The sequence below is a fragment of the Panthera leo genome, chromosome A2, assembly GCF_018350215.1.
Source record: "Panthera leo isolate Ple1 chromosome A2, P.leo_Ple1_pat1.1, whole genome shotgun sequence".
Classification (NCBI taxonomy): domain Eukaryota; kingdom Metazoa; phylum Chordata; class Mammalia; order Carnivora; family Felidae; genus Panthera; species Panthera leo.
Genome location: NC_056680.1, coordinates 95,297,050 through 95,324,623, shown reverse-complemented (window position 1 = coordinate 95,324,623; position 27,574 = coordinate 95,297,050). Strand labels below are relative to the sequence as shown.

General features: G+C 36.5%; 1 long non-coding RNA gene and 1 pseudogene across 7 annotated transcripts in view; one reads left to right on the top strand and one right to left on the bottom strand.

Moving 5' to 3' along the window:
* Positions 1-27,574, top strand: part of LOC122207711 — a 161,652-nt gene that overhangs the window by 34,922 nt on the left and 99,156 nt on the right. The gene's annotated exons all lie outside the window — the stretch shown is intronic.
* Positions 27,021-27,561, bottom strand: LOC122207702 (annotated as a pseudogene).

Here is a 27,574-nt window from a genome sequence, read left to right as displayed (position 1 = left end):
TGGTGAGGATCTTGAATGCCAAAATGTAGAGTTTGGATGCTAACTTTTATTCTATAGTTATTGGGGAGCCATTGCTATCTGCACAGTGTTTGGGGTCCTGAGTCCAGGAACCTCTTTCTCAGTTCCCTTAAAAACTACCTAGAAAATGTTGTAGCATATGATTTCCTATAGGGTCAAGCACACATTAACCAACACAGGATGAACTGACCTGCCTCCTCTATGCATCTTCTCCTCCCTCTGCTCCAATCTTGACAGAGAAGAAAATTAGAAGTTATAATTCTTCCCATTGATCTACTTTGTGGTGTATGAGAAATAAACAGGCATCAGACACAATCAGAAATAATTCCTACCCCATCACTTATTGATTAGCAGAATGGCCTCATCCAAATCAGTCAACCCTTTCTGAGGTCTGTACAATAGAGATAATACCAGGGTATGGTCTTAGAATTAAGACTCTAGAGATTACCTGTTATAGGAGATGCTCAATACCTATATTTTTATTTTTGAGTTCATTAGAGCACTACCCTTAAGTTTTATGACTCCTAAGTCCCTGGAGTGCTCTTTCTCACACCTATCATAAAAATCTTGTGACTAAGTTTCAGAAGACTGTCCAAAATTGAGGACCAGTCACATAGACCAACTTTGTCTAGAAAAGTGTTCTGCCAAAATATCTTAGACAGTTGACACCTGAGTGAGTCCTATTCTTACTCAGCCTTCCATTTGACACCATGTAGGCTGTAGTCTTAAGGTTCACCCATTTCCTTGCTCATGCCTTTAGAACCTGTAGATGGGTGTTATCTGCTCCTTCTGTTTGGTCAACTTCAAGAGCTTCTAATCTTTTTATAACCAGTTCTGTTGGCTGTTATCTGGATTCCTTGTAATGCCTTGTCTATTGTACTGTTTAACAGCTCTCCACCCCCTTCCCTGGCAATGAGAAGGGCAATATAATTACTAAACAAAGTGCTAGAGTCTTCTATCAGATAAGCTCCTTAATTGGACCTTTACATCCTTTGCTGTGTGTGTGTGTGTGTGTGTGTGTGTGTGTGTGTGTGTGTGTGTGAAAAATATCACCTGAAGATTTTTCTTAAAGTTGGATTCTTACACAGTTTCCTGGGCTAAATACCAGATAAGGACCCAAAGCACCCTTCTGTCAATAATTCCCCCTCCTCCTTTCTCCATGCTTGGAGAGACAACTGTTACTTCCTATAACCTGGAAAAATTAATCAGACTTATTATTTTATTTTCACAGCTCTGTCTTTATATAATCTTACCACTCTTTTTATTCTGGTGTCTTCACCTGTATGACTCCATAGACATTGAAATCTCCAACTCCATACCTAATCACAGGATAATGTAGGATACTGGAAAAAGTGATAGACTTTGGGTCAAGAGAGTTAAGTTTTCATCCAGGCTCTGCCCCTAATTATGTGACCTTGTCAAGACAGTTAACTGCTTTGGCTTTCAAATTCCTTATTAATAAAATACCTAGGAAATACATACTCCCCTTCAGGTTTGTGCTCTGTACATTCTCAACTCTGAATCACCCATCCTCACATTTATGGGTTTTCCCATTCATTTCCAGTCACCCAACAGAGAACTGCTTTTACCTTATTTCAGTATTTGACTCTTAATTTTTGCCAAATTTCTACTCATATACTCTTTTGCTAGCTCCAAGTGGCTCAGCTTAAACTTAACATAAAGCACCTCATAAATTTTTCTGAATATTCGATATTATTCACTAACCTATAGTTACACCTATTAACTATTCTCTGTAATTTAAAAATTTAGCCATAAAATTTTTTTAAATAAATAAAATGTCAGTGATCTAAATTTAAGAGTAGAATTCATAATTTAAAACTGAAATTGTATATTTCTTGATCAACTTGTGAAATTATCAGCAACATTTTTTCTTAAAAGAAGTGGTGGGGCACCTGGGTGGCTTAGTTGGTTATGTGTCCAGCTTCAGCTCAGGTCATGATCTCACGGTCTGTGAGTCTGAGCCCCACATTGGGCGGGCTCTGTGCTGACAGCTCAGAGCCTGGAGCCTACTTTGAATTCTGTGTCTCCCTCTCTCTCTGCCCCTCCCCCACTTACTTTGTCTATCTCTCTCTCTCTCTCTCTCTCTCTCTCTCTCTCTCACTCTTTCTCTCCATCCCTCTCAAAGATAAACATTAAATTTTTTTTTAAGTGGAATGATGGAGGAGGGTTAGCTATAAACTAGGTTTTTTTACCCTCATCTATGCAGGATGAATTAGGAGGCCAACAACCAGATGCATTATGTTCATGGAAAGGCAAACAGTAAATTCTAAATGTGAATTTGAAGACCCTCTCAGTCATTCTTGAGACTTCAAGGGTTCTTTTCTCCTCAGAGCCCAAGTTTCTCCCTGTTTGCCATTTGGAGAAGAGCTGAGTATAGCAATAGAGCTCAGTGTTCAAGGAAACTCCCCTAGGGTCTGGGCAGGAGCCTTAAGACAGGAGGTACCTACAACTCTATTTCAAATCCTTGCATTATCAGATACCTCCAGCCAGGGTGAGGACCAGCTAACCACAGTGACATGCAAAAAGCAGCCACAAATTTTACTGACCACAGGCTGCACCCAGCTTTGGAGTAACAGCCTCCTTCCCGCTATCCCATGGTTATTCTAGGGGAAACAAAAGGAAGAGCATCTCAACTTCAAAGGTGAACCTATGTTAATATTGAGAAGAGGCTAAGTGTGTCATTGGTAGTGTTTTCCTTTGAATATAAGTGTATGTCACAAGTTAAACCCTGTAAACTCAAGAAGACATGCTGCAGAAGCTACTTCTTGCTGTGGTTGATCTCCTCTCCAGTCCCTCTTTCTTGGCTAGATTCAAGTTCCCCCATCTCATCCAGACCACCTGTAGTGCTAAAGTAGTCATCCTGTCTTCAGCCTCACCTTGCCTGCAGGGTCAAAGCACTAATCCTAAAAACTATAATTCAAATGGAATTTCCCCTATAGAAAGTCCTTCACTCACTCCCAATCACCCTCAGGATACAGTTGAAGGTCTTCACCATTAACCTCCCTAAAGTCCTCCATAATCTTAACCCTTCATACTTATCTTGCCTCACTCTACATTCTTCTTCTCCCTCTGGCATATTAAACTCGAGCAGTGTTGAACTTTTCATGTATCTCTGAATACAAAGTACTACTTCAAACTTCTAGAGTGCCCTTTTCTTGGATCCTCACCCTCTTACCCACTTGATTAATTCACATTCAACTCATCTGATAGATGGATCAATAAAACTCTAATGCAACCTTCAAAACCCAATTCATAAGAAGTTAGTGGGAAAAATAGTATTTCATTGCTATTTGTAGTTGCAAAATTTCTTAATACTAATAACATTCAAGTTTTTCCATGTTTATCAGCCACTTACATTAATTTGAATAACTTAATTCTTAACTTTTATCTATTCTTCTATTTTTATAGTATTTTTTAAAGGCAGTGCATATATTTCTCTATAAAGGGGATCCATTTGTTTGTCATGTATGAAGGATGAAACTTCTTCCAACTTACTGATTGTCTTTTAATATCCTATTTAGTGAATAGTTTTATTTCACTGAGAAGAATTTGCCTATACTTAAATTATATCAAAGTTCTATTGCTGATGTTAGCTGTTTTGAATTATTGATTATAACAATAATAAAGAAATTATTTTCTGATTTTTAAAAAATTGATACATTGTACTTAACAAGAACAATAACAAAACCCAGTTTATAAGTCAAAGCCCCCAACACAGAGTAGGTGTTCAGTAAGCAATTGCTGAGTGGATTAATGCACAGAAAACCAGAATCCAAGCAGTGAAGTTACAACCTTTCTATTTTTCAGTCTCATCTTTCTTCTGACTTTAATGGCTTCAGAGGTATCAAATACAAGATACAAAAAAGGTATCTAGGCAAGTACCATTTTACCTCCAGTTCGTAGTCTCTCTCTCAGAGGATGACTGCCCCATCTGGAAGAGACCTGAGAAAACCAACCAAACCTTAAGTTTTCTCCATTCTGGAAGAACACAGGGAAGGACTATTTTAATTTTACGTGGACGGGTCAGTCAAATTGTATAGACATTTTACTTGTTCTTTTTATTACACTTAGTCCAGAACTCCTAAAGCAGCAGTTACCAGTACCTGCCCCCAGACCTACTGTGATAGTCTGGCCTCTTGAGCATCTACATAGTTAATTTTGGGCTAACTCAGCCAGAATTTTTAGGGCCATTTCCATCCCAAACACTACCAGAACATTAGTCCTGCATTAGGTGGTGACTGGTGTCCAGACTGGGGAGGAAAGGAGGTTCAATAGTGGTCTCTGGTCTCAGTTTTTCTCATGTGATATATTGCTTAAGGTCCTGAATTGTATTTCCCCAAAACCTTTCATATAATGTGAGAGACTAGCTTTTCTGGGGGAAATTTAACATTAAAGATATTCACAAATTATACCAAACAGTATAGAAAACATTTTGGAGCCCATATTAAAGATGATACAAAAACATAATATTCATGTAATCACCAGATAGGTATTGAGCACTTCTCTGGGGATAGAGTAGATCTGGAGATACATAGAGCATAGATACTTGTAATAAGTCATAGTAAATAAGTATAAAAGATTAAAAGATGAAAATAAAAAAGCTAAAACTTTTAAAGTATAATAGCTTAAGAGTCTAACGTTAAAAAGGTAACTCAAAAGGTTGTAATATAATCGGGTTTTTGTTTTTGTTTTGAGAGAGGGAACACGCGTGCAAGCAGGGGAGAGGGACAGAGGGAGAGAGAGAGAATCCCAAGCAGCCTCCATGCTCAGCACAGAGTCCAACGCAGGGCTGAATCCCACCACCCAGGGATCATAACCTGAGCTGAAATCAAGAGTTGAACCCTCAACTGACTGAGCTACCCAGGCACCCCCATAATATAATAGTCCTAAGAGTCACCTTTTTATAAGAAGTGACTTCACCAATGATATACAACAACATGGCATGCCACTGTGTGGATCTAACCCAAATTCTTATCCAGCCCCTGCCTCTCCCCTAAACTCCAGACTCCCTGAGGAATCGAGTCTGTACTCCACCAAATGCTGCCTTCTCCACTTGGGAGCTTCATAGGTTTCTCAAACTTGCCACACCCGAAATCTGCATCCTAACACTTGTTCCTCCAGTTATCTCCTACATCTCAGTTAACAGCTACTGTCATTTTCAGTGTTCCATAAAACAAAACCTTATACTCTTGACTCCTTATCCTCTTTCTCTCTAACATCCAATCCACCACCAAATCCTATATACCTATGTTTAAAGTATGCCCATACCTCTCTCTTCCTCCACCATTATCATCCTGGTCCAAGTTACTTCATCTTTTTCTTGAACATTGCAGTCTACTCTTAACTGATATTCTTGCTTCTGCCCTTGCCTACTATAGTCTATTCTTAACCCAATAATCAAGGTGATTGCTTTCAAATATAAGCCAAGTAGGGTGCCTGGGTGGCTCAGTCAGTTAAGCATCTGACTTTGGGTCAGGTCATGATCTCATGCTTCATGGGCTCAGGCCCCGCATTGGACTCTGTGCTGACAGCTAGGAGCCTGGAGCCTGCTTCAGATTCTGTGTCTCGCCCTCTCTCTCTCTCTCTGTCCCTCCCTTGGTCATACACACACACTCTCTCTCTCAAAAATAAATAAACATTAAAAATAAAATATAAGTCAGGTTATACCACTCCTCTACTCTGAACCCTCTTGTGGTTTTCCATGTCACCCAAGTTAATGTCCAATGTCCACAGCCTACTTTGACGCCCACTACCTCTTGAACCTATTTTACTCCCTCTCTGCTTTATGAAGAACTAATGCAATCTTGATATGTTACCAGTTTCTAGAATATAAAGTTAGTTTTTCAACTAAGACTAACCATATAGCATACAGTTGCATATCAGAACAAGAAACACATGTCAACTGAAACTAACACTCCTAGTATAGGAGGATAAATAAAGTTCTATCTTGTATTATCTAATAACGTACATCCTGCCAAATCAAACTTAACAGGGACCTTCAGAGCTAGATGGGAAGAACTCACAAAATTGTACTACGGCTTTTTTGGAGGAAAGGGACAGTGTCATCTACTACTTTATACACACACACACACACACACGCCATTTCTTTTTTGTGGTGGGCACTTGTAAAATGTTTAGAGATTTTGAAGTATGTAATACAGTATTGTCTATAATCAGTGTGTTATGTGTTAGATCTTAAAAATATATTCATCTTATCATTGCAAGTTTGATCCTTTCAACATCCTCCCAGTTCCCCCAGCCCTTGTTAACCACCATTCTATTCTGCTTCTGCAAGTTTGACTTTTCTATAAGTTCCACATATAAATGATACCATACAATATGTGTCTTTCTTTGGCAGGCTTATCCCACTAAGCATAATGCCCTAAAGTTCCATCCATGTTTTTGTTAATGGCAAGATTTTCTTTTTTCTCATGGCTGAATAATGTTTCATTGTATATATACCACATCTTCTTTATCCATTCATCCACTGACAGACATTTAGGTTGTTTCCATATCTTGGCCATGGTGAATAATGTTGCAATAAACACAGGAATGCAGATTTCTTTTCAATATCCTATTTTGATTTACTTTGAACATATACCCAGGAAGGGGATTGCTGGATCCTATGGTAGTTGTATTTTTAATTTTTTGAGAAACCTCAATAACATTCTCCATAGTGACTTAATCAGTTTGCATTCCCAACAGCAGTGCACAAAGATTTTCTTTTCTCCACATCCTCACCAACACTTGTTACCTCCTCTTTTTGCTGATAGCCATTTTAATAGGTGCCATTTTAATTGTGGTTTTGATCTGCATTTCCCTAGTAATTAGTAATATTGAACATTCTTTCACGTACATGCTTACCATTTGGATGTGGATGTCTTCTTTGGAAAAATATCTGCTAAGTCCTCTGCCTAATTTTAATTAGATATTTGTTTTGTTGTTGTGTGTTATCGTATGACTTCTTTATATATTTTGGACATTAACCCTTTACCCAGTATGTAGTTTGCAAATATTTTCTCTGGTTCTATAGGTTGCCTTTTAATTTTACTAAATTTTTTCTGTACAGAAGATTTTTAGCTTAATGTAAAATCCCACTTGTTGATTTTTGTTTAGATTCCTTGTGCTTTTGATATCATATCCAAAAACTTATTGCCAAAACTAATGTCAAGGAGGTTCTTCCCTCTGTTTTCTTCTAGGAGATTTACATACTAGATCTTTCTTACACATAAGTCTTTAATCTATTTCAAGTTAATTTTTATGAGTGGTGTTAAGATAAAGGTACATACTTTTCTATTATCCTCCTTTTATACAATCCTTCCTTCCTCTTTCCCTCCTTCTTTCCCTCCCTCTCTCCCACTCTTTTTCTTGTTCTTCTTTTTGTCTGTAAATCAAAACCGTGTGTGTGTGTGTGTGTGTGTGTGTGTGTGTGTGTGTGTGTGTGTGAGGGGGGGGTGGGCTTTTTAAAGGAGTTTTCCAGTATTTACTTTATGAAAACATTTTTTTAAAGTTTTCTCTAACTTTTAATGAAAGCCAAATGTTAGAAATAGTAATTAAAATGTTTACATTGAAGTAGATTGCTAGATCTGCAGTGTAGCCAAGCCTGGCAGCTTTTGATAAATTAGAATGAACCACACAGCCTGGTCTTTTTTTGCTAAAATGCCACAGTGTCCAGAAAGCAAATCTACCCCACACACCACCGCTGTTTCAGATCAGATGAACTGAGCAAAGAAAATGCCTCTTAACAGGGCAAAATACCCACTGTATCAAAAGAAATTGGAAGATGTTCACAGTGGGAGGGATGGCTTTGGAGAACAGGTAGGTTGGGATTTTGATGTAAAGTTTGATCTTTGGGTTTCTACCAAACTGCCCTTCGTTAGGGGAAGCATCATTCCGGGTCATTCATGCGACTTTCATTATACCTTGATCAGTTTATGTACCACTGACATATTTCAGAAAATAAAAAAGGGAGAAGAGGAACCTTTTCTAGCTCATTCTCCCTAAGTGCTCTTATGTAAAAAGCTTTCCCAGACCCCCAGAAGCACTTGTTTCATATTTTCCTGAGTGGACAAATCTTCTGTAGTCTGGAAGCATAGCATTTTTAAAAGTTTTCACACTTTTTGGTGGCATAAATGTCTGGCAAAATATCCATGGAGCCGTCACATAACCCCCCATGCAGGAATGCCTTTTTAATGAAATAAAGGAATTGCCAGTGAGCAAATCTTGCTGATTGCCTCCCATATTTAAATCAGGACTTCTGATCAAGCAATAAGTCATTCCACATTTCCTCAGAATTTGTAATATATTTAGAAATTATCATGCAGATCTGTGATGCTTAACACTGGCCACACAGAGAGATTATCTGGAGAGTTTTAAAAAATATTGTTGCCTATGTTCCACACCTAGAGACCTGGGAAGGACTGAGCATCAGTATTTAATGGAAGCATTCACACATACCCTCCCACTAATTCTAATAGATAGCTGGGCTAAGAACCACTGACTATTGAGGAATTCTGATTTTTAGAACTCAGTGTTTTCATTCTTAAGGGATTTTCTTTATTGTAGCCCACCAACTTAATCTTCTCACTTGGCCAAATAACTTATTTTGTATGGTAGGGTCAGAAACTTGAGACTGTTGTTTTTCAAGTGATCTTTAGGTATACATGTCATTACTGTGTCTATGGAATGTTCTAAGTTTCTCTAGTGGTAGCCAGGTTCCTCAAAGGAAAGATCTATAACTTGATTGTTTTGGAAATATTCAGTAAGTCCAGGTGTTAACATATAAATAGTTCTCAAGGCCATGTTTAGCACCTTAAAAATCTATCATTAGTTACATTAAAAAAAAAAAAAAATGGCCAAAGACTCATTCCCAGATACTAGAGAGCTTCTTCTCTTAAGGAAATGCAGTAAGAAAAACACGGATTTTAGTTTGCTTTGCATAAATGTGTGTGTGTGTGTGTGTGTGTGTGTGATTTAGATTTTCTTTAAAAGAAAAAAAGCCATATCAGCAACATCCACACTTTTATAAACATGAAAAAATATATAGTCTTATGAAAGTAAGAGTCATACAAATACAATGTGTGTTAATGCTGCTTTTGCTACATTTGTGGCAGATTAATTAAATAAACCCTGCCAATATATTAATGCTTACGCAAAACAGAAAATGGTTCTTTTCCCCACCAAAATCATAATCCTTTTCAAATTCCATTTGAAAAGCTATAAGAGAAAAAATTTTAAGGCAAAATTTTAATGAAATAAAAGGGTTTTTTTCCTTGTAAGGCTACTACTAAACAAGAAACTCAGTCAAGTTCTTATTCCCTTGTCTGTGCATATGTATTTCCATGCAATAAATAAACCGGATTGTACAAATCCCCAGAATAGAAATCTCCCAGCATCAAGTGGCTTTTTGCTAAGTGAGGAATAGGTCACATGAAGAACAATTTTTTACAATAAAATGAGTATGTCAATTCTTTTCTAGGAGTCTAGAAGAAAGAATATTTTCCATTGATTTACCAAGAAATCAGCAGTGTATAATCAATACACCAAGTTTCCATTACATAGTAATAAGAGAAAAAAAGGAAATCATGAATGAGGTGAGGCAGTGCCAGAGACAGAAAAGGAAAGGTGACAGTTGTCAGGGTAGTGGGAAGTCCTCTCTAACATTAGCTTTAATTTGTACTCAAGGGTGATTTTTATCTATTTGCCATGAGAGTTGTGCTTTACACTCATGACATGAAGGGCAGCCACCCCCCCACACATGATCTTCCACAGTAGATCTTGTAGCTCATACTAAAACTCAAGTCCAGGGTCGTACCTTACCATGATGTTAATTTAGAAAATGGCACTTTTAACTATATAATGAAAACTTCCATGTTGCAATATTCAGTCACCATCCCATGGTGAAAAAGCAAACCCTGGAGCCAGAAAGACACAGGTTCAATTTTGTTTTCATAAGTAACTATCTGTATGACTTTGAACAAATCATTTTATCCTTCAGAACTTCACATGCCTTATCTGTAAAATACAGACATGGTGCCCACTTTGTAGAGATAGTACGTCTGTTTCAGGATTAGGAAACTGCCCAGCACATAACCGATACTCAATAAATGGTAGCTACTATTTTTTTATAACTTCTTTAAAGAAAACTAACCTGGTGAATGGCTTATAGAAGGTACTCAACAAAACTAATTAGCTGTTTCTTTTTTTCAAGGTTTATTTATAAGAGATAGAGTGTGTGCATATGTGTGTGCACAAGTGGGAGAGGGGCAGAGGATCGAAAGCGGGCTCCATGCTGATAGTGAAGAGCCCAACATGGGGCTCAAACCCACAAACAATGAGATCATGACCTGAGCTGAAGTCAGATGCTCAACTGACTGAGCCACCCAGGTGCCCCACTAGTTAGTTGTTTCTTAAACAACCTTTGTCTAAAATATTTATCCTTTCTGAGTCTACCATTTAAATCTAAGTTAAACTTATGAATAACTGACCAGATAAACCATTTTTTTTAAATATGAAATCATGTAAGTGTATATTTTGTACACTTACATGATTTCATATTTTTAAAAAAATAAAATATATATTTGATATATAAATCAATATATATATTTTGATTTATATATGTTCACAGTATAACATGAGCTATGATGAAATTGAGTTTATGTGGCAGAGCTTGAAAATCAGCAAAAAGATGGGGTGCTTGGGTGGCTCAATCAGTTAAGCATTTGACTCTTGGTTTCAGCTCCGGTCATGATCTCATGGTTCATGGGTTCGAGCACCATGTCGGGCTCTTCACTGTCAGCATGGAGCCTGCTTGGGATTCTCTTTCTCTCCCTCCCTGGCTCAGGCATGTGCGCTCTCGCTCTCTCTCTCTCAAAATAAATAAATAAACTTAAAAAAAATCAGCAAAAAGAGGTGAATTTCTGACTCTCTCTTCTCTTCCCAGCTATCCCACTGGTCTGTGATATTAGACTAGGCACAAGCAGTCCCCAAAACCAACAAGCAGACAAGAGCTTCAACTTGCATCTAAAAAAGCCACATGAGGGAGGTGCCCACAGGTGACTGAAAGCCTGGAACTGGAAAGAGTAATCATGATGACCAGACAGACAGAGAAAGAGAAGAGAGGGAGAGAAAATTAGGAAACAGGGAGAAGGGGAACTGACTGAAGCAGCTAATAGGTACCCTTCTCATTCTGGATGCCTATTTTTAAAATTTTGTCATGGTAAAATAAAACACAGAAAGAAAAACTCACACAAATTCATAGGTTAGTGAATTATTATAAGGTGAGCACCCTGTAACCACCACCCAGGTCAAGAAAGAGAACTTTGCTAACATCCTTGAAGGACCTCCCTCTATTCCATTCCAGTCTCTCAGCGCCTCTCTCTTCCCAGATGTAAGCACCAACCTGACTAGCATCATAACTGTTCCTCTGTTTCTTCATCTTTTTATTACCCAAGAGTGTACCTCCAACACTCTAGTTAAGACTTGCTCTTTTTAAAAAACTGTATCTCTTTTAAGTCATTTTTATTCTAGAGACTTCCTCTCTACCCATGTCTTTTCTTTGCAGTTTATCTGCTGAAGAGCCCAGGACATTTGACCTGTAAATATTCCCACGGTCTGAGTTTTGCTGATTGCACACTCATGCTGTAATTCAGCATTTCCTCCGTCCCCTTGTATTTCCTACAAATTGGCAGCTGGATCCAGAGGCTTGGTCAGTCTCCGGTTCCATACCTTTGGCAAGTCCATAGGTAGTGATGTATTCTTTCAGCGGGAGGCACATGATCTAGCTCTCTATGTGATGTTAGTAACCTTTGATGCTTGATGCCTAGATACATTAATTGATTAGGGATTGAAAGATGGTGATATTCTTCTAATTTTATCATTTCTTTTACATTTACATGGCTGAAATACTTATATAAAGAGATACTGCTTTTATCTACTTTAGATTACTCAGTATAATTCATACAGAAAAGACAGGATAATTGCTTGATTCTTTCATCTTATTTACCAGTGTTCAAAATAATTAATTGCTTCTTTATCATCATTTAAAGGTGACTGATTAGAGGTTTTGTTCATATCACTATGAACTCATGAATTTAAACATATTTGATGGTTCAGCTGTTTTTATCAGACTGCTCCCCATGTGTACCAAGCTACCCTCCAGTGTTTTAAAGGCAATGATTGATACCAAATTCTAGATAAGTATCTATTTCTTACACCTTTATTTGTATGTACCATCAGAAAGTTGGAGTTGGGTAGATTTTCTAATCCCTGAAAACACCACTTTGCTAAAACCTAGTTTTAGGAACCTGTCCATTACATTTGTGCTAAATAAAACGACAACACACCCAAATACTGGAAAACATAAAATATTACAAATTCACTCTAAGCTGATCACTTTACTCTCTAAAAAATATACATAATTTTCAACTTTACCAAAGTAAACACATAAATCCATTATTAACTAATTAATCAATCAATCAATCTTAGAGCCTGGGAGTCATGGAAATAGAAATATGATCCACTCAACCAGCAGAGGGAGTACAAGTTATCTGACGAATCCAGTCTCCCAAACTCTGCTTTCCTATTGGTGAAGTCACTGATAATGTTTTGGAGAGAAGGAAGATACCAGCAACAAGACAGGACATATCTGTACTTCTCTGTTGTCTGTTGGATGCAGAGAAACAACACTGATTCTTAAATGAAGGGAAAATACAACAGTAAGGGGAAAAAAGTATTCCCATGAATTTTGTCAGTCTTCTTTGCTCAGAATTTAACATGTCATTGTCCATAGCCTGACTGACAACTGTCTTGGTGGATAAGAAAGGAGGAAGATATGATTACATCACTCTCTGTAAATTTAAAAACCAGAGGCATCCAGAGGTGATATGAGTTGTCTATAGTCACATCAATTCAGAAGTAGAGGCAAAATTAGTATAAATCATCCAAGTCCCATTCTGACTTTTCACACGGGACCTTAGTCAATGACAACTATTTTAAAGGGAAAAGAAGTTACAAAAGTATTTTGCAGTTTTTCTATTTGCCTTTGCTAATAATGATCCAGTCAAGAAAGAATAAGAGCTCAAGAATATAGAACACCCGAGCATTCCCTGATTTCTTTGCAAATTTTCCTCTAGGGTTGGTGCTTTAATTTCCAATCAGTCTGAGTCAATAACGTATGGTTGTCAGTGCCATTGTTGACTCTCACAATTTCTTGTCTCAATCCCATAGTTCCTAAAGCTTAGGGCTTAGGGTCACTGACAGGGGTTTTGGTTTGGAGCTTTCTATGTTTACACAATAGGGCAAGTCAATATCTCTCCTGTATCAGTGAATTCTGGACTAAACTGATCTATTAAGCATTGTAGACAAATGAAGACCTTTAGGGGTAGAAAGAGGGCTCCCTGGAAATCTCCTCTGCTTTTACATTTCATTAAATCCACAGACTCCCACTTGCTCCCCACAGAGATCTGAATGCAGTTGAATAAGAAAGGAAGAAAAGTCTCATGAGAAGAATGGAATGCTCTTACAATATTTTTAGGCTGCAATGTATACTGAATTCCATTCACACGGTCCTGCAGGAGGTTTGGCCCATCTTCACAGAGCATGCCACAACTCCTGCTTATTGCAACAGATATGTACATTTCTCAAGGACTGACAATAATTAAAGAAAAAACAAACTGGGAGGTTCTTTGCATAGGATTGTTGAGGCAAGCTTTCCCTTTTTCTTTTGTTGATTCCTGTTCTATAAAAAGGATGATGAACTGGTGTTGGAAAGTTCAAATTTTTCTCCAACTTGTTGGACTCCTAATTGTGTACCTGATTCAAACCAGTTTTGGAGATAACGGGGTTACCTCTAACTTTCAAAGAAGCTAATAAAAAGACCAAGAAGTTTTTGAAAAATCTATGATTATTTTTAAAGAAATAAAATCAATATGGAAATAAACTTTTTATGAGAAACATGAAAAATTTTCCTTGGAGACACAGGTTGAATAAATGAGGACTTCTTGATGGTGGCCACAAATGAATGAGTTCAGTTTTTGCTTTCATTGAACTCAAAGGGCGCACGTTTCTACTTGCGTGTTCATTTGCTTTTATTCTGTGAATCTAATCTGTCTATCCCACATCAACAGACAGAAGGGACTCTTGAAGTCTGTTCCTTCTCAGCCCAGGAGCCTTCAATGTAGAGGCAAGACTTTAATGACTTCTAAGTGTTCCAAAACACCCAAATCTGTGCTAAGCTCCTTTAGCTATGTGAAATACTGAGTTAATGAAGGCAGGGTCATTGATTCAGATATATATACGATGACTCTGCAAATCTTGTCCTCCTAGGCGTCAAATAAACACATTATTACCAAACATATCTATCCCCATTGGCATTATAAATCCATTACTCACTAAGAGGAGAGGGTAGGTAGATATGGATGGAGGCAGACTGTACTAAACTTGTCTCAGCCATTTCATAGCTGTGTGAACTTATGTAGATTTCTTCAAGCTTCTATTTCCTCACTATAAAATAGGAATAATAATAGCAGCTACCTCATATAGTTGTTGTAAGGATTTAATAGATTATTCATGTTATGTGTATAATGCAATGGCAAGTAATAAAAAATGCTCAACAAATGTTATTTGAATTTCAATTTAATGCTGTTGGTATTGCTGTTGTTATTATTGTTATTGCTGTTGGACATTTTAAAGCACAAATTCCATGATGCTCGCTGAACGTATGTGTTACAGCTTAAGTTCCTTTGGCATTGGTACATATTGGCTTTAAAACTCAGATACACAAAATATACAGAATCCAGAGAAGCCAACACACCTTCATGAAAGCACAAAAGAGGCAGTAAACCTCTACTCTCAGCACCACTTCACACATCACACACTTAAATCAATTAACACAGCTGACCAGCAAGTAACTCATTGGTGCTCACTGTGACTTTTCAATCTGCTGAGGATGTCTTCTAGTGATGAAGCTTAAACAGATGTTTAGTAATGAAGGGTGTGGGTATAATTATAGACATGAAAAATATGGTCTCCTCTCCTAAAAAATCCAGAGTGCAGTCATTTCTCTATTTTTGCTTTTTGGAAGAAAATAAGAAATGAATTAAAAGAGTTTTCTGTTTTGTTTTCATTTTTCCTCTTTTTAAAATAAAACATGTCATTAGTTCTACACTGCAGAAGTCCAACAAAGGAGTGAATAATTCCCTGATGGGTTAGAGAAATATCAATATCTATTTAAGATCATCCCCATACCAATTTCAAGTGCACATCTATTCAACTTAAATGCAGTTGATAATTGTTTACTCCTCTTAAGCTTGTGTGTGTAGCCTGAGAAGTATATCTTTACGATAGATGCAAAAAGAGAATGTTCCAAGTACTTGTTTACACTTTAGTAGATGCAATGACAAAAAGGGAACAGTCATGAATAATACTAAAAACACCAATTTCTAGGGACACCTGGGTGGCTCAGTTGGTTAAGCATCAGACTCTTGGTTTCAGCTCAAGGTCATGATCTCATGGTCATGAGATTGAACCTTGCATTGGGCTCTCTGCTGGGAATGGAACCTGCTTAAAATTCTCTCCCTCTTCCCCTGACCCTCCCCAGCTCTCTCTCATTCTCAAAAAAACAAAAACAAACAAAAAACAAAAACAAACAAAACAATTCCTAGACAACTCCTCTAAGTGATTCTGATTCAGTACGAATGATGTCGGATTTAGGAATCCCTGTTTTCAACACCTGTTCTGGTGATTCTTATGATCTGCCACATCAGGGACATTGATCATCTGTTTTTTCTACATGCCTGACATCTCTTCATTCTTCTGATAAAAGCACCTCAATTTTCCTTTTAGAAAGCACTCCTCCCCAGCTCTCTGCTCATGTGGGTGGTTGGGGCTGATTCCACCACCAGCTCCATAGTGGGCCTTGGTCCCAGGCCTGTTCAATCATTGTAATCAATCATTATCTCTGGTCACACTGATTGGTTGAAAGATTGGTATGAAACCAAATCCTGGGATGTTGAAACCATTGGAAAGAGGAGCTCTCTTTCCTCTGGGTTTAGGAAAATGTAGCTACCTGAAAAAGAAGCTAACAGTGAGATGGAATAAATGGAAAAAGGAAAGCAGAGAGATTGATACACAGAGAGAAAATATGAAAATGAGAATGAATACCTAGATGATTTCCTTTAGATTCACACATTCAGGCAATTTTTGTTTGTTTTGAGGGAAAAAAAACACAACCTATAATGACAGCAATCAAAGGAACAAAATGGAGACACAACTCAAAGTTTAAAAATTCAGATGGAAATGTAAAAGACTTAAGCTACATGACCTGTTAATGACTATTTTCTAAGGGTTTATTAAATTAGGCATAGGAAACTATGGTGGTCAGATATACAATAGAAGAATGAGTGTACTGTGGGTTCTTCATAAATATTTTTTTAAGTTTATTTACTTATTTAAGTAATCTCTACACCAACGTGGTGCTCAAACTCATGATCTGGAGATCAAGAGTTGCATGCTTCTACAATTGAGCCAGCCAAGTGCCCCAAGACTGTATTGTGGTTTTTATAGAGTTTTTAAAATAAGAAAAGTGCATTTAAATAAAATGGCACAATACAGGTATAATTGTGTTTAAAATACATCCCCACCAAATGTACCCAATAACAAAGTTCCCAAATACATGAAGCAAAAACAGATAGAAATGAAGAGAGAAAAACACAGTTTAACAATAATAATTGGAGATTATAATACCCACTTAAATAATAAATAAAACAAATATATAAAAGATCAACAACGAAAGAGAAGACTTAATGCTGTACACCAAATAGAACTAACATAATCTCCAGAACAATCTATACAACAATAGAATACACATTATTCTCAAGTACTCATGATATTCTCCAGTATAGACCATATGTTAGGCCACAAAATAAATCTAAATAATTTCAAAGGATTGAAATAATCCAAAGTATGATCTCCAACCACAATAAATTGAAATTAGAAATTAGTAACAGAAGAAAATCTGGGAAATTCACAAATATGTGGAAATTAAATAACACACTGCTAAATAATCAATAGGTAAAAGACTAAACCAAAAGAAAAATTAAAATACTTTGAAGTGAATGAAAATGAAAACAGAACATACCAAAATTTATGAACTGCAGCTCAAGCAGTGCTAAGAAATTTATAGCAATAAGGGCTCCTGGGTGGCTCAGTCGGTTAAGCATACAACTTCAGCTCAGGTCATGATCTCACAGTTCATGAGTCTGAGTCCCACATCAGGCTCTGTGCTGACAGTTCAGAGCCTGGAGCCTGCTTAGGATTCTCTCTCTCTGTCTCTCTCCCTCTTTCTCTCTCTCTCTCTGTCTCTCTCTCTCTGCCCCTCCTTCATTCATGCTCTGTCTCTGTCTCTCAAAAATAAATAAATGTTTAAAAAATTTAAAAATAAAAGAAGTTTATAGCAATAAACATTGGTTTAAAGAGAAGAAAAGAATAGGGCGTTGGGTGGCTCAGTCAGTTGATCATCTGGCTCTTGATTTCAGCTCAAGTCAGATCTCACAGTTCATAAGATCAAGTCCTGTGTCAGGCTTCTCACTGACAAATGGAGCCTTGAGATGCTCTCTCTTCCTCTCTCTCTCTCCCTCACCTGCTCATGTTCTCTCTCTCTCTCTCTCTCTCTCTCTCTCTCAAAATAAATAAACATTTTTAAAAAGAAGAAATTATCAAATCAGTAACCTAACTTTCCACTTCAAGAAACTCAAAAAAGCAAACTAAGTGAAAACAGAAGGAAAAAAAAATAATGATTAGAGCAAGAATAAATGAAATAAAGAATATAAATACAATAAATAAAATCAGTGAAAGTTTGTTCTTTGGAAACATCACAAAAATTGGAAAACCTTTAGTCAAACTACTAAAAAAAAAGACTATGATAACTAAAATAAGATTTAAAATAGTGATTAGTTTCTGATCTATAGAAATAGGAAGAATTATAAGGGAATACTGTGAATTATTGTATGTCAACAAATTAGATAATCCAGTTGAGATGAACAAATACCTCAAAGGGTACAAACTACCAAAACTGACTCAAGAAGAAATAGAAAGTATGAATGGATCTATAACAAGTAGAGATTGAATTAGAACTCAAAAAATACCTCACAAAGAAAAGCCCATGCCCAGATAGTTTCACTGGTGAGTTCTACCAAACCTGAAGAAGAATTATCACCAATATTTCACAAATTCTTTTAAAAAATAAGAAATTTTCCAAATTAATTCTACGAGGTCAACATTACTCTGCTATGAAAACCAGAGAAAACTTCAGGAGGAAACAAAAAATTCTGCAACAAAAATACCAGCAAACTGCATCCAGCAACATGTAAGGATTATACACCATAACCAAGTAAAATGGATCCCAGTGATGCAAGATTGGCTCAGCATATAAAAATCAATCAACACAATGCATCATACTAATAGAAAAAAGGACAAAACCACATAATTATCTCAAATGATAAAGAAGTATTTGGCAGCGTTCAACACTCTTTAAGGATTAAAAAAAAAAAAAACTCAAAAAATTAGAAATAGAAGGCAGCTTCCCCAACCTGATAAAGAGCATCTGTGAAAAATCCACAGCTAATATCATACTTAGTGGTGAAATCATTTTTGCAGACCTTAACTCCCTCATACAATACATTGAAAATGCTACAAGTCCTGGAGTTTTCTACGTCCATATTTCAGATTTTATTCTGATCTTGATGAGAAGTCATCAGAGGAATTTCAAGCAAAAGAAGGTTATGATTTGATTTTTATTTTTAAAAAGTACTGTTGTTACCACATATCTATTCCACTTAGATTCTATTTGTACTGGGAGTAGAGAATAGGAAGGAGCCTTGGTATGGTTAGCAGATTATGTAAGTAGTCCAGAAGAGAGATTCTGGTGGCTTGGAGGAAAGTGTAGTGGTGGAAACAGAGAAAAGTGGAAGTTTTCAGAATACTTTTAGAGGTAAAGTAAGTCAGTGGGATTTGCTAAGTGTTCAGATATGAAGATGAATGAGAAAAGGAGAATCAATGTTGACTCCTAGATTTTTGGCTTCAGCTACTGGGTATATGGTGATGCCATATACTGAAAAGAAGATACAGGGACACCTGGGTGGCTCAGTCGGTTAAACATCCAACTTCAGCTCAGGTCATGATCTCGCAGTTTGTGAGTTTGAGACCCATGTCAGGCTCTGTGCTGGCAGCTCGGAGCCTGGAGCCTGCTTCAGATTCTGTGTCTCTTTCTCTGCCCTTCCCCCATTCACATTCTGTCTCTTTCTCTCTAAAAAATAAACATTAAAAAAAGAAAAGAAAAGAAAAAGACCCAGTGGGGTTAGATTTGGGAAAGAAAGATAAATGTTTTATTTGGCATACATTAAATTGGAGAGGACTGTTTAAAATTAATGTGAAGATGTCTGATAGGACTTGGGTATATACTTGGGAGCTCAGAAGAGAAGTTGGAGCTGAACATAAAGATTTGGAATTCATCAGCATACAAGTGGTATTTAAAACCATGGGATTAAATGAGGTTTATTTTAAAAACTATTTAAATAGAGCAAAGAAGGGAGACCAAGATAGAGCCCTGAATTGCTCATACCTATAGCATTGAGACAGAGAAGACAGAGCTCAGAAAGAAGACTAAGGAAAGCAGCCAGTGAGATAGAGGAAAACCAGGAGACTATCTTGTCATGGACTCCAAGAAAAATAACTGTCTCAAGAACGAAGATGAATAATTTCTAGGGATCTGCTGTACAACATTGTGCCTATATGTAGGCACAATACCCTATAAATAACAATATTTATATAATATAAATAACAATACCCTATCATATACTTTCAAAATCAGTTAAGAGAGTAGATCTAGTGTTAAGTGTTCTTACCACAGTAAATTTTCTTAACAAATAAATCTTTTTTAGAAAATAAGAAAGAAGTAGTGATCAACTTTGTTGAATACTGCTGAAGGGGCAAGCAAAAAAGGAATGATAGAATGGCCATTAATGTTTGAAATACAGTGATTATTAATAATCTTGACAATCATGAAGTCAATGAAGTTATAGGGACAGATGTCCTATTGAGGTTGGTTAAGAGAGAATGTGAGTTGAAAAAGTAAGTACAGCAATTATAGATAAATCTGAAGAATATTTTAATGAAGAGGCATAGAGAAATGGAACAGAAATTCAAAGGATAGGATCTGAGAGCAAATAATTACAGAAACTAAGTCACTGGCAAGGATCTGGAACACCATGAAAGTCTTTACCAGGTTGTCTTTTGACCTGGGCCAAGCCACATCATCCACAGTACAGAGAAGGAAGTTGAAGAGGAGTCATGAGGCAAGTTTTCATGGGAAAACATGAGGAATTTCCTGTCTAAATGTTTCTGCTTTCCTGGTAAATATAAGCTTATAGTGAGCTGTGAAGGTAGTGGAGAGACCAAGTAATGTAAGAGTGTCAAAGAGAAGGAGTGAAATTATCACTTGGGAATTACAATAGACTGAATTGTGTCTCCCCCCAATTTTTTTTTACATTAGAGAGAGGGAGAGACAGACAGCATGAGCAGGGAGAGGGGCAGAAGAGGAGAGAGAATTTTAAGCAGGTTCCACACTCAGCACAGGGCCCAACACAGAGCTTGATCCCACAACCCTGGGATCATGACCTGAGCAGAAATCAAGAGTCAGATCCTCAACCAACTGAGCCACCCAGGCACCCCACCACCCCCCTCCAAATTTTTATGATGCAGCCTTAACCATCAATGTGATTGCATTTGGAGATAGTATCTTTAGGAGCTAATTAAGGTTAAATGAGGCCATAAAGGTGAGGCCCTGACATGATCAGACTATGGTTTTGTAAGAAGAGGGGGAAGGAGAGAGAGAGTGAGAAAAAGGGAGAAAATCTCTGCCATGTGAGGACATAGCAAGAAAATGGCCATCTGCAATCCAGGAAGAATGCCCTCACCAGAAACTGGAATAAGCCAGCATTGATCTTAGACTTCCTGCCTCCAAAACTGTGAGAAATAAATTTCTGTTGTTTAAGCCACCCAGTCTATGTTATTTTTTTATGGCAGCCTGAGCCAGAATGTAAGATGGTGAAAATATTATTAAAGTTGAGTAAGATTCTGGACATGATGAGTGCCCAGCTGAGATTTGTGGCTATGGAACTTAAAGAGAGACCAGACACACAGTTGTGGGGTTTTTTTTCCCCCCCAAGCCATTTCAGCTGCTCAGATGCCCGCATAGTGTCAGTAGACAGATGGATTTAACCCAGGTCATGACTTTGGAGGCAAGTCCTGCCAAGAGAATACAGAGAATTAAGGGTATTCATAAGACAATGTTTAGGTGAGATGAGACAAATAATATTGATGATGACAACTTTAGAAATAAAGTCCTTCTGCCTCCTCTCTGATATGAAGATGAGCTTCCTTAAGAAAGATTAGGCTAGGGGCGCCTGGGTGGCTCAGTCGGTTAAGCGTCCGACTTCAGCTCAGGTCACGATCTCACGGTCCGTGAGTTCGAGCCCTGCGTCGGGCTCTGGGCTGATGGCTCAGAGCCTGGAGCCTGCTTCCGATTCTGTGTCTCCCTCTCTCTCTGCCCCTCCCCCGTTCATGCTCTGTCTCTCTCTGTCTCAAAAATAAATAAACGTTAAAAAACTAAAAAAAAAAAAGAAAGAAAGAAAGATTAGGCTAGATATTCTTTATCCATGTTTGCAGTGCAGTATATAAAATTTCGAACCCTTTTCATTCATATGTGGATCCTGAGAAATTCAACAGAAGTGGGGAGGAGTGTGGGGAGTCTCCTCCCAGTGGGGAGGAGAAGGGGGAAAAAAAAAGTTACAGAGAAGGAAGGAGGCAAACCATGAGAGACTCTTAAATACTGAGAATAAACTGAGGGTTGATAAGGGTTGGGGGAGGGAAAAGTGGGTGATGGACATTGAGGAGGGCACCTGTTGGATGAGCACTGCATGTTGTGTGGAAACCAATTTGACAATAAATTTCATATTAAAAAATTAAAAATAAAAAATAAAATAAAATTTCGAACCCACTGCTATATCAGTATCAAATAATGACACTACAACTGGTAGTGCATTGCTTTTAAATAATCATTGATGCAATTCATGTGTATTTTGTACCGTAAACTTCCTAATAAACTGGAGATCCATGTAGACAAGAGTCAAGTGAGTACATGTTTGTTTAAGAAAGTCTTTCAGAATAGAACTTAGGGTAATTCTATCTCTCCTAACCCATTAGATTTTTCATTTCTAACACTATTTTTTCCCTCAGAGGTTAATATGTTTGATTTCAGACTGATATTGGTATGCATAAGAGGAAGTGACATTTTACAGATGAAATTTTGCTTTGGAAATTAAACTATGTTCCAGTCTTCCTTCCTGTCCAATTTTGAGCTAAAATCCTGCAAACAAAAACCATTTCTAGACTCCATGAATGCCCTAATCCTAAATTCTTCCTGAATTGTGAAGTGGAAAATTAAATCATTTTTGTTGGAATACTCCCTATTCAATGGGTCCAGATCAGCACTCAGATGATGTCAGCAAATGTTACATTTTTTTCCAATTATGAAATGAATTATGGGGCGCTAGCTAACCACAGTCAGTCATTAAATAAAGCTATTTTTGCTGATACATTGTTGTCCTGCCAGAAAACACAGGTGTTTTGTTTTTAAAGAAGTTTTTAAAAATTGCTGTAAGAAAAGATTGCATTAACAATCCTTCAGCACAAGCAATATAGGAGCATAAATAAGAAGGTGCTATTTGTAGAGTTTGTGTGGCAAGGGTAGAGACTGTGTTTTCACATACGAAATAAAGAGTTGCTTTATGTCCAAGGAATTGAAACATTTGGGCTATGATGTATGAAGACAGTGATATATGACCATGCATATTTAAACACATCTATACACAGAGTCTTAAGAGTTGAATGAAAGGCACCTTATAAACATGAATTATTATTGTGAACAAACTTTCTTGCACTGGTATTTTTAAAGAATGTTAGTTCATTCATTCTTTGACGATTCCCAAAGGTTTTAAACTCATAGTCTCAAAAATGACGGCATGTACATCTGTCAATATCAAACATGTACTTGTTAATAGAAGACCTAGAGCTGTGCTTTCACTTGGAGGCAGTTCCTTGAAAAACAAATGAGCATAAAATATTTTAATTGGTCTAGTAGTCATAATGATGATTTTTAATCATTTTGCGTTTTCAGTAATAGCCTTACACTTACTCATTTTCTTCCTCTCTTTCAATCAACTGTCTTCAATTTACATATCTTCAAATCATTCCTAAACTAAGCAGCTGCTTTCAGTTGATTCATGTAGGAATTTGATTATCTCATCCAAACAATGACATCTTGGATCATGCATTAATGGCATGCTTATGGAATGAAGCAGTTTTCTGTTTCAAAATGACTTTTTTTTCTCTGTGTGTGGAAAAGAGTATAAATGGTACCTGTCTATAAATCTCAGAACTCAAAAACTAATGCAACAATCAACTTCTCATCTGGGTTAAAACTATGTTTAAAAAGAACAATGATTGGGGTGCCTGGGTGGCTTAGTCAGTTGAGTGTCCAACTCTTGATTTTGGTTCAGGTCATGATTCCAGGGTCATGGGATTGAGGCCCATGTTGGGCTTCATGCTGGGTGTGGAGTCTGCTTAAGATTCTCTCTCCCTCTCTCTCTCTCTCTCTCTCTCTCTCTCTCTCTTCCCCCCTGTCCCTCTCCCCCACTTGTGCACACACTCTCTCTAAAATAAATTTTACAAAAAGAACAATGATCTATTGACAAACATACCTTAATAAACTGTTGTTGGAAATAAATCATAGCGTTTAAGTGTTGAAAATGGCATTTTAAATATATTCTAAAATTCATTTCCAAGAACTAAATTGCCCAGGTTTTATTTCAAAGTTCCTAAATTCTTTTATTTCAGACTTTAGAAAAATCTCCTCAAAATAATTATGGACATCTCACCTTTGAATACTGATATATATCAAGATTCTTAAAATTTTCAAGAATGCCTTAAAAACATATTTTAATCAACAGTCCATTTAGAATTTCACTAATTATTCACAAATATGTGGAATTCCCTTGGGGTACAAAAACAGTTTTTAAAACTACTGAAAGACTTAAATTATTTATGAGGCCACTTTTGCCCACACAAAATTGAATGATTCAGTAACTATGAGTTATTGTTCAACTAAATGTTAAGGACAATTCATAAAATGAGAGAACTCAGATCAATGATCACATTTTATACTCTAGAAACATGATTTTTAAAAACATTTTATCTATGAACATATAACTCCTACATCACTTCATTCATTCAATTTTAAATGTGGCAAATCCTATTATCCAGGGTAATTGCCAATACATTGTTCTTAATCAAATGTTCAGGTTAAATGGTTGGTTCAACGAAAATTCTATACAAAAATATAGCATATAACTAGATACATAATACATATATAACATATATATGCACATGTATATAACAACTTTCAAAGTTCAGTGCCCAGGTGAGCCACTAAAACTCACTTAACCACAAACAGTGGTTAAACATCATCACCATAGCATTCTAGAACTTAATTACATGTATGACATTTCCAAGGAAAAAAGCATATATAAGTTTTGTCTGCAATGACTAAAACTTTGTTCATAGATAGAAGACCTTCCTTATTCCCTGTTACACTTGCTACCCCTGACCCAAAGCAGGCAATAAGGACTGCATTTCCATAGTTTTACCCAATGATGGTAGCCTCTGTGATCTGATGGTCCAGTTGAGGAGATATAGAGGCTAAGGGTAAACTCCTGGAGGCTGAAGAGCTATGCTGGAGTGACCAGAAATCTTCCTAAAAATTCTAGGGAGGTTTGGGTGGGGGACACACACAGAACACTTAACTACCTAAAGATAAATTTGCAAGCTGATAAATTAAAGGGTGAAATTATTCCCATAGCAAAAGAATTACAGTGGGTCCCAGGAACATTTGAAGAAATACATTTTCAAGTGTTTGGTTATAACTCTTTAATTAACAAAGGAAGACATTAAAAGCAAAAATTTTATAACATACTGCTGATTTTCAGATGTAGAAGTTCACATTTTTTTTAAGATGGTGAAAGTTATTCTTTATTTTTTCAAAATTTGTGTTTTTTTTTAATTTTTTTTTAACGTTTATTTATTTTTGAGACAGAGAGAGACAGAGCATGAACGGGGGAGGGTCAGAGAGAGGGAGACACAGAATCTGAAACAGGCTCCAGGCTCTGAGATGTCAGCACAGAGCCCGACACGGGGCTCGAACTCACGGACCACGAGATCATGACCTGAGCCGAAGTTGGCCGCTTAACCGACTGAGCCACCCAGGCGCCCCTATTTTTTCAAAATTTGTAAGAGAATATGATTCAGGTGTTATTTTTCAGCTTTCTTTTCGTTTTAATTTTTTTCTTTCAAGATTTTATTTAAATTCAAGTTAGTTAACATATATTGTAACATATAGTGTTGGCTTCAGGATTAAAATTCAGTGATTCATCACTTACATTTAACACCCAGTGCTCCTCCTTAAGGTCCATCACTCATCTAGCCCATCTCCCATCCACCTCCCCGTCAGCAACTCACATATTCATTTTTTAAAATATAAAATTATTAACCACTGTTCACCACTATTTACAATAAACAATATATAGTTGGATAGCATTTTAGTCACTACAAAGTTATGTTTTTCCAGGCTTCCTTTGAACCAGTCACCCAAACACTGAAAAGATTGAGCCTTACATGTAAAGAATGAGTTGTGTGTAAAGAAAAACATGCAAATTGATAGTTTAGATTACCAAAGTCTGTTTACCCATTTACTCCAGCAGGTCCTAAATTGCCAACATCTCTAACCATCTGATTAGGTTTCTATGAACAAAGTCTTACACATTAAACTTTTAGTCAATATAGTACAGATTTTTCCAACTGCCTGTAAAGGAAAGCTTTGCTAGAGGAAACCTTTAGATGTCCATTTAACTAAGTCCTGCTTGGCTAATGAATACACACCAGGATTTGTCTAGTTTTCTCATCTAGGTGGGGAGATGGTTGATACTGATAAAAGTTTTCCTGTTAGGAGTTTTGCAAATGGCATTAAATGACAATAGATATACATATGGATTCTGATATGGCTGTTTTGAAATTGTCCAATTGGAATTGTCTAAGTTGTTTACAATACATTTAAATTGTTCAATTAATGACAGAATCATCTATTTAATTTAAAATGTTAAATTAAAATATTAATTTAAATTAATTCTAATTTAATTTAAATAATTTAATATAATGTAAATTTTAAATAATTTAATATTAAAATATTAATCTAAAATATTAAAATATAGTTTAAAATATTAAGATATTATTTTAATTAAATTAAAATATTTAATTTAAAATATTAAATGGTTTATTTCATGGGTTGCTTAGAATGATGGCCTTCCAGAAACACAGGTTTATCCATGGTTGTGAAATGGTGTTTTTGTTTTTCTTTTGGTGAAAGTTAAAAAAAGAAAACCATTTATGTAGGTATTTTATGTGTATGCACACGAGAAAACAAACAAAAAAATCTCAGACTGGTCATTAAGCATTTATGAGTTAACCAGAAATTCTGATTGAGTAATGACTATGGAGATCTTCCCCCAACTTTTAGAAAAGCTGTTCTCTAATGCAAAGGAAATAGTAAACCATGATATCAAATGTTCTTTCCTGATAAAGGAAGCAACTAAGAAAGCCTTATTTATTTGTTCAAAGCTACCAGTGCTGTAGATAAAACCCCAACTTCCTCAATACTACTTCAAAACAAACATATCAAATTTGATTCTCATTAGAATGTGGTTATTTCTTCACACTAATAAATCAAAAACCAAGACACAGATTTTATATATATGTGTGCATATATATGTATATATATAATTCTATAATATAATTGCATATATAGTTGCAAACAATTATTGAGCTTCATTTTCTGTACAAGAATGCCAAATTAGTCTCTTTTCATAAAAAGGGATTGCAATCTGACAACACTTCATATTTTTGCCTCTTTTGCCAGTACCAAGTCTGCCCCATCTGAATCTTTCCATTTCTTGAGAAGTATTAATTCTCCACTACTGTCTGCAGCACTGATTATTCATGTGAGATCTAGACCTCTGGCAAAACCTCTTGGTTTGCCAGCAGTAGCTCTTTCCTTTGATTTGCTATCAGATTCACTGACAGACAAAGATTTCCTTTTTGTACCATCTTTTTCTTTACCAGCTCTTTGAGAATTAAGAAATATTTCTGTTAACTCCAGACAACGTAATTTTTCTTCAGGTTGCCAATATTGTCAGCATGTGTATTACCTTCCACTCAGGAAGTACTCCTCTGCTTTCCCAGTCACTATGCATCAGTCATGTGCTCTTTCCACCACAAATTCTTTAGGCTCTGCCTCTGACTTTTTTACACTTTCCATTCAGGTTCTTTCCTTTGCAATGTAGTTTTGTCAGAGGCCATTTTTTTTTAATGT